The sequence below is a fragment of the Montipora foliosa genome, chromosome 6 (genome assembly GCF_036669935.1).
Source record: "Montipora foliosa isolate CH-2021 chromosome 6, ASM3666993v2, whole genome shotgun sequence".
Taxonomy (NCBI): domain Eukaryota; kingdom Metazoa; phylum Cnidaria; class Anthozoa; order Scleractinia; family Acroporidae; genus Montipora; species Montipora foliosa.
Genome location: NC_090874.1, coordinates 26,384,882 through 26,394,011, shown reverse-complemented (window position 1 = coordinate 26,394,011; position 9,130 = coordinate 26,384,882).

Genomic DNA, 9,130 nt, shown 5'->3' with positions numbered 1-9,130 from the left:
AACATGTGGCCACAAAAATATGCGGTTTTATTTTCTTTTTAAAAAACCTAGCCAATGATAACAAACGTTACAATTGTGGATAAGAGTAAAAAAATAAACGGACTCCATTTTATAACGTGGTCTGCCCTGCAGGGGGCATCCCACGTGATGATTACTGCAGAATTTCCGACAAGAGGTTTGAACTCAGCCAAAACCCCATACATTCACTGTAATTTAAGCTGCATTTTCCCCCTGACCAAGATCATATTTGGTCAAAGTATTGTAGATGATGAAATATCCGGTGAAGTTTTTAGCAACCCTCAATATTCTCCACCCGGGATTTCCCGCTGTACTTTAAGTTCAAGACAAAGTTTTGGGGGCACTTAAGCGTAGGAATTACAGATAGTTTGCGAAGTAAAGACTGCACTGTTGTTTGTGTGGAAGCATAGAACGATAAGGTGCAAAGGGCCGGGAGGAAAAGATCAGAGTTGTGTGATGCATGGTTGTCGTCACGTCCTTTAGGCCAGTTTTCAGGCAGTGCTAAATGAGAAGTAATAACTAAAATGTGTTTGGTATATATCAGATATATCATATATCATCTCATTCAAGTTACATTTAAGAAGTTAAATGTTTTCATACTGGGACATGTGGCTGAATACTTTTCTCACTGGGGGCCATCATGTACGCCCCTTATTCCCTAGAGATTCAAGTTGGAAATTCCAGTACATCTATTGTTCTACAGGGGGGCCTTATTTGCATAATTATTACCATTTTGGTATAAATAAGATTGTTTTATCCCCTTTATTCCTCTCTTTGGCTTTGAACAAACCTTGGGCGTTCGACCCTCCCCCACCTCCCTGCAGCGATGGCCTGCGTGTTGCCATGGTTCCTACTCCTTCAGCCTTGTGGCTCGCCTCTCCCATAACTTACTTCTGCCCGGGGCGTTTGGGAGTGAGGGTTCCCGGTGATAATTTATTACTAGTGGTTGAATGTGTATATAATTGATATAATTATCATTATTTATTGTATTAATTCATTCATCAACCCCACCTTTTCGCTGCTACCTTTTCCTTTTCAAACCCTCCCAGTGCTTTCAGACAGTTGAACACTTTATCAGGATTTACACACCTCAATGTGATCTAAATAGTGCGTTTCTGTTGCCTGTCACTCATGAATTATTAATGAACTTTACATAACAGTTTTAAACGTGAAGAACGATCGCACCCATATTTTTTGGATCATGGAATGTGGACTTTGGACTGCGGAATTGAACTGGGTGCTGACCAAGATATTATTGCAAAAAAAATTCACTGAAACACTGTGAACTTTAAAGGAAACCAGCTAAAAATCCTTCCAACAAATTAAAGTGTAGGCTACCCATAGCCTCCATGTTTGAAAATGGATTGCCAGTGTTTTTTCCAGTTTCATGATTCTTGGGCTCACCAAGCAAGTGCATTGCACAACAGCAAAATATCTACAGAGAGTACTGACGATGATCGCAAGTGCTCTGTCGCGTTGTTAAATGTTAAATATTCTCTTGTTGATATGTTTCCATATTAGGTACATTCTAAAGGTGGCAGTTGCAAAGGTAAAAGTCGTTAACAGCTAAATCAATGCTGATACAGTACAGTTAAAGTGAAGAAGAAAACTTAATGCACTTACATTTAATTTAGCGATATTTAAATTTTACCCAAGAAAGTGAATTTGAAAGCTGTTTGCATTAATTGCGTGAAGCAATGTTTTCACCATGAACTTCTATTTCTTAAAAATACCTTTATGATATGTCGGCCTCTCTTTCTGAAATATCAAGGCATTGCACTTCATTCGAAGTGCCTGAAGCACTTCTGCTCATGTGGCAGAAGTGCCCTTTGCCTTTTTATCGCCTCCCTCATTTCCAGGGCTTGGTCCAGGGAGGGAAATTTTTGCTACCACAGCAAAATCTAAATCAGAAACAAGGAAAATGAAAGTTACATGTACAACTACAGAAAGCATAAATATGAACACAAATAACTTAAAAAGCTAACCAGGCTGAGTAAAACTAAATAATGTACATATAAATATAAGAGGTAGGCTGCAGGTATTCAAGCTTGAGAAAACAAAAAAAGAGAAAAATAAAATAAAAAATAAATTAAATAAAAAGACAAATTAATACTAGTTGAAAACTCTTGTTAAGTGTGTAACTACTTTGTTTTTTAATGTTTTAAAGGGGAGGTGCTTAATGTTTTCATCATGGTGATGCCAGACTTTTAAGGAGCTACAGTATAGGAAATAAAATGTTTTGTCCATTTATGGGCATGTTATGGACATTTAGAGTTCATACATATGCAAAAAGCCAAATTTGGGAATACGTACAGCCATTTAAGGCATTTGCTTGGAGTGTTGATTCCTGGCATTGTTTGTAATGTCAATCGATTTATTGGTGTTTTGTTCCTTGCTAATGGACTTTTTGCATGGGGTAGTTTAACTGTGAACACTGAGGAAAGGACCAAGATAACAAAAAGCTCGAGCTAGTACAAGTGGTTGATTTTTGCAGGCTTTTTTTGCAGGGTACTCTTTAAATCATATTGCACGAGTGTAACTGTGCATTCATAGCTGTAATTGGTATTGGTAGTTATTAAGCATAAAGCTAATGATCTCACAACTTTGCAATAACTATGGTTTCTAATTACCAGCTTTGGAAGTATGCTTTGAACAGGTTAAGATAAAACAAAAGATCCCAGCTAAAGCCTAGGCCACAAGCACATCTGAAAAGAACTAGACATGTACATATGGAACTTATTTATTATGACAGTGTTTTATCTTACCCCTTTTTGTGCTGCCTCTGTCGCATCCAACTGGCCAGCTGGTGTCCTGACAAGACCTTTTTGCTGGCCAGTGGTCCTGGATGAGCTTGATTTCACTGAAAGAAACATTCATAGTGTGAATTGGAATTACTGAAAACCTAAAAAATAACTGTCCAGTTTTGTTGGGATGGATCAGGACTGTACATTGGAACTACTAATGAGAACTGTCGCAGATAGGAATTGATTACATCTTCAGAAAAGTTGCTAAATTCTGTAAGAAGGTGATTCAAATTTTTAACGCACACCCAGTAAAAATACCCCATTTTAAGAGCCTGCTGACGCGTAAACAAAAACAGTGACCCCATTTTTTTATTGCATTTTCTTGATGTTCATATCATGAATGTTAATTATGCAAAAAAGTTTGATAGTAGAACAATTTCACGGGAATTACGTTAAAGCCACTTAAAGAGACCTTGAAGAAGGATTTTGTGGAAATCCGCTTCAATTTTTGCTTGTGTGAAACTCCTTGAATACTCCGGGAATTTTATAGACAAAATCCAGCACAAACCCTGGTCAACAGCTAGCGGTACACTTCCTTCAATTCCATCGGAACTGCTATCTCCTTGTCTTTAAATGACGCTCTTGCTGGACCATCCAGCAGTTCTGAAGGAAAGGAGAAAGGATCATCGTCTTCTTAAAGCTCTTGATATCGATCTTTCATGGAATGTTAAATATCAGAATTGATATTTTTGTTTCAGTAGCAGGACATGTCCGCGACTGGGGCATCTGGATATTGCGAAGAGCAAATCTGTACTGCCCTCCTTGGTGGTCTTAAAAGTTGTCGAGGACTAAAATCCAGAATCTGTATATGTTCAGGAGATTTGACTCTTGAAATAGCAACATAAATTAGTGCAGAAACATACTCTAGTGAGCAGTGGAAAAGGCAGAAACATGTGTTAGCCCTTGGGACTTATGGCAAGTAACAGCATAAGCTAAAACAAGAACAGCATGAGCTAAAACAAGGGGAAACTGTGTGACACCTCCCATTTTTTCCCCTGTCAAGTTTGTCCTCTTCCATGTTTGCCAGGAAATCACAACCACGCCAACATCTTCAAAGAAAACCAAAAGATCGTCACCTCGGATTCCAGTACAAAAACTCATGCTTCCATTCTTTAGGTTGTCTGACAAGTTCCACACAAGCATAATCTTACATCCTCGCTTCAGCTGCAATACCTCCACCCCTCGCCAGCTCATGCTCCTGGAATTATCATTTTCAAATGATACATTGTACACCAAGAGTGCTCGTGGTAATTTGTCAAGTTCCTTTCTATTCATCATTGTCACTGGTATTTTGTGGAAAAATACATGTGCATGGCACTTTCCTCTAAGTCTGCATACAAATTTCTTGTGAAGGAAAAAATATATTCCTTCGAATATTTTGAAAACCGACCGAGTCTTATCTTAGCAAGAGCATTTAGGAAATGCTTGTCGTTCTCAGATTGGCACATCACTTTAGTTAACGCAAAACGATGGCTTATTGCCAAATCAAGCAAAGGTGACTTGAACATGTATCACCCTTTGTCAAATATATGAGGAACAGGCTGCAACTTCAGGAATTCTCCAACAAGAATAAGTTGGTTTCTGGCAAATGGGAAAGTACAATTTACCTCATCATCTGCAAGTTCGTGATGAAGGCAGTTCACAAATTCAAACAACCTTTGACTAGACATGCTTGCCTCATCCCACATTATCATGTCGATAGCCCTAACCCAATAGATCGATTGATCAGTTGGCGCCATGGCAAATCAGCAGTCATAAGACCGTACATCGAGTGAACTGTCAATGCAATTCCATGATCATACACTTGGCAAGAATTACCACTGGAGCAGACTGTACCCACAGTTCTTCCAAGTGCATTGAGTGTTGCTATTATTCGCTTAGCAACCTCCCTCTTCCCCATTCCAGCTTGACACGTGATCAGAAGGTTATGGCCTTCCGCAGTAAACTTGACAATTTCTTGTTGATCTCCATTCAGTTGAATCCTGAAAAGGCTACCAGAAAATTTCAAAGCCATGAAAATCTAGCAAAGTCACGAGAAGCGAAAAAATGTGTGAATGTGTGCGAACGTCAAATTTACGAGTCCGAAAGCACGAAATAAAACTTAAAACAATGTACTTACATCATGAAAAAGAAGAACTGAAACTTTCCTCTACCACATGGCATTTAGAAATAAGATTTTTCTGAGAATCCGTGCGAAAATTGCGCTCAATAGGTTTCCTCTGAGTTTGTGAGATATTTTGTAAACATGACTCGACTTGATTTTGATTGGTCGATGGAAAGAATGCGCCCCTTTGTGGGTTTAGCAAATAAAGCACTAGGGTACCCGGGAAGCATTTTTGGTTTGCGTGTTGACAAATTGTTGCTGCCTACCCCTGGTCTGGCTAATTGTATTTACCCAGCGTACTTTGCCAACTGCATGAGTGTCCTATATACATGAACAAGGCTGTTTTTGAAGTTGCAAGCGAGGAAATCTTGAAATAAATGTATCGTAGCAGAGGCATTGTGGACAGAATTGTGTAGCGAGTGAATTGACAATGGAGCTTCAACATCTCTTGCGCGATTCTATGGAGGAATTGAGTTGGGAGGTTATTTTTAGTGGATTTATTCCCTTGGAGCAGCGGGCACTCTGGAAATCAGTGTGCAGCCTTGTCTTTCTTTTAGCAGTGGAAACCCACAGAATTATAACTAACGGAAATCGCATTAGCTCAGCCTGAGAAGCTGGCAAAGCATTTCACCATGTCTAAAGAGCTTTTGTTTAACAAGCAGTGAACTGCATCCATTCTTCTCTTCGCAAGAGGTGGAGGCAGCATTCGTTTAGATGCCAACAATTCCAGGATTCTCTTCATAACTTCTTCAGAGGTAGTTGCGAGAATAGACTCGTGCGTCAACAGCTAGCGAGCGGTACACTTCCGTCAATTCCATTGGAACTGCTATCTCATTGTCTTCAAATGACGCTCTTGCTGGACCATCCGGCAGTTCTGAAGGAAAGCTCTTGATATCGATCTTTCGTGGAATGTAAAATATCAGAATTGATATTTTTGTTTCGGCAGCAGGACACATCCACGACTTGGGCATCTGGATGTTGCGAAGAGCAAATCTCTACTGCCCTTCTTGGTGGTCTTAAAAGTTATCGAGGACTAAAATCCAGAATCTGTATATATTCAGGAGATTTGACTCTTGAAATTGCAACATAAATTAATGCAGAAACATACTCTCGTGAGCAGTGGACAATGGCAGAAACAAGTGTTAGCCCTTGAGACTTATGGCAGGTAACAGCATAAGCTAAACCAAGGGCAAACTGTGTGACATCTCCCATTTTTTGCCCTGCGGCTACACGACCATCCTACGTCAACTATAGCTCTTACACAGTCGTCGCTGTTCATGTTCAGGTGGGATACTGTTTTAACTCTGGCCAGAGTTGAAATGCACTTTGTAAACATATTTCTTTGAATGTATTTCCTGGAACGATTGAGAACCTTCCTCACAGCCCAACCACCAACATTCCGTACTTTTAATCGACCTACTCCGCTCATTTGATCAACATCAAAATGGATAGCCTCTTTTTGTCTTTGCTATTTAACAACAGAAACCAACTGTTCCGAAATTGCCAGCTGAACTGTCAGATCCCTTTGGGGTGGCGTGCCTGCCATTGCATGAAGTAAGGCACAAACGTAACATGAAAATTCAATACCGCTAAACCCTTGATAAACCCTTGACGGCCAATTTCAACTACATTCTCGTCTGGATTTTGACAACGTGGCTTTCTACCATAAGGTAACAGTGGAACCAAACTCGCTTCGCAAAGCATTTCACCTTGTTTAAAGAGCTTTGTTTAACAAGCAGTGAACTGCATCCCTTCCTCTCTTCGCAAGAGGTGGAGACAGCATTCGATTTCATAGATGCCAATAAATCCAGGATTCCCTTCATAACATCTTCCGAGGGAGTTTTTAGAATAGACTCGTGCGTCAACAGCAGGGTTTGTGCTACTCCTTGAAGTCCTTGAAAAGCCCTGGAATTTAATTTTGGACTTAAAGGTAATTCCTTAGTATTGCATTCGGCATCCCTACTGCGCACGAGCACGTGCACGTACAAAACGTAAGAGATTTCCCTCAAACTAAGCCCAATAGTGAAGTAAATGCTCCTTTTCTCTCAAACGAGCACGATGACCCTCGAGTTTTTTTCCCAGGTATTTGCTAAGAACAGTCTAATAAAGAACATATTTGAAGAAGAAAAAAAGTTTGATTGATGAATATTTTTGGAAATCAGTTCCTTACTGAGTGTATTTTAGCCAAGGCGAGGACTTCAAGCTAACCACGGAACTGTCCCAAAAAACAAAGTGCACTATTCCTACAACCAGGCAATAAAAAACGGTGTAAATGAAGCCATACTGCTTATGTGAATAAAAGAAGCTTTATTACCAAAATAAAATTTTGTGTCTTTCAAGTAACCAAGACTAATTCTGATTTGCGTAAACAAAGACAGTGACTCCATTTTTTTATTGCATTTTTTTGATGTTCATATCATGAATGTTAATTATGCAAAAAAGTTTGATAGTAGAACAATTTCACGGGAATTACCTTAAGGGCACTTAAAGGGACCTTGCAAAAAGGATTTTGTGGAAATCCGCTTCAATTTTTGCTTGTGTGAAAATTGTCGAAATTGCACCATGCTAAGTAAAGAGACATTTCAAAAATTGAGGCTAAAATTGGCTATTAGGGAAACAGTAAAACCAAAAATTAAAATGCACTGTTACCATAACAAAGAAACATTGAAACACTATGTATGTCATAAAAATCGTCTTGTAAGAACTTCTAGAAGACTCAATTTCTGGTTTTTGAAAACTCCTTGAATACTCCGGGAATTTTATAGACAAAATCCAGCACAAACCCTGGTCAACAGCTAGCGGTACACTTCCTTCAATTCCATCGGAACTGCTATCTCCTTGTCTTTAAATGATGCTCTTGCTGGACCATCCAGCAGTTCTGAAGGAAAGGAGAAAGGATCATCGTCTTCTTCAAGCTCTTGATATCGATCTTTCATGGAATGTTAAATATCAGAATTAATATTTTTGTTTCAGTAACAGGACATGTCCGCGACTGGGGCATCTGGATGTTGCGAAGAGCAAATCTGTACTGCCCTTCTTGGGGGTCTTAAAAGTTGTCGAGGACTAAAATCGAGAATCTGTATATGTTCAGGAGATGTGACTCTTGAAATAGTAACATAAATTAGTGCAGAAACATACTCTAGTGAGCAGTGGAAAAGGCAGAAACAAGTGTTAGCCCTTGAGACTTATGGCAAGTAACAGCATAAGCTAAAACAAGGGGAAACTGTGTGACACCTCCCATTTTTTGCCCTGTCAAGTTTGTCCTGTTCCATGTTTGCCAGGAAATCACAACCACGCCAACATCTTCAAAGAAAACCAAAAGATCGTCACCTCGGATTCCAGTAAAAAAACCCACGCTTCCATTCTTTAGGTTGTCTGAGAAGTTCCACACAAGCATAACCTTACATCCTCGCTTCAGCTGCAATACCTCCACCCCTAGCCAGCCCATGCTCCTGGAATTATCATTTTCAAATGATACATTGTACACCAAGAGTGCTCGTGGTAATTTGTCAAGTTCCTTTCTATTCATCAGTGTCACTGGTATTTTGTGGAAAAATACATGTGCATGGCACTTTCCTCTAAGTCTGCATACAAATTTCTTGTGAAGGAAAAAATATATTCCTTCGAATATTTTGAAAACCGACCGAGTCTTATCTCAGCAAGAGCATTTAGGAAATGCTTGTCGTTCTCAGATTGGCACATCATTTTAGTTAACGCAAAACGATGGCTTATCGCCAAATCAAACAAAGGTGACTTGAACATGTATCACCCTTTGTCAAATATATTAGGAACAGGCTGCAACTTCAGGAATTCTCCAACAAGAATAAGTTGGTTTCTGGCAAATGGGAAAGTACAATTTACCTCATCATCTGCAAGTTTGTGATGAAGGCAGTTCACAAATTCAAACAACCTTTGACTAGACATGCTTGCCTCATCCCACATTATCACGTCATTAGCCCTAACCCAATAGATCGATTGATCAGTTGGCGCCATGGCAAATCAGCAGTCATAAGACCGTACATCGAGTGAACTGTCGATGCTATTCCATGATCATACACTTGGCAAGAATTACCACTGGAGCAGACTGTACCCACAGTTCTTCCAAGTGCATTGAGTGTTGCTATTATTCACATAGCAACCTTGCTCTTCCCCATTCCAGCTTGACACGTGATCAGAAGGTTTTGGCCTTTGGCAGCAAACTGGA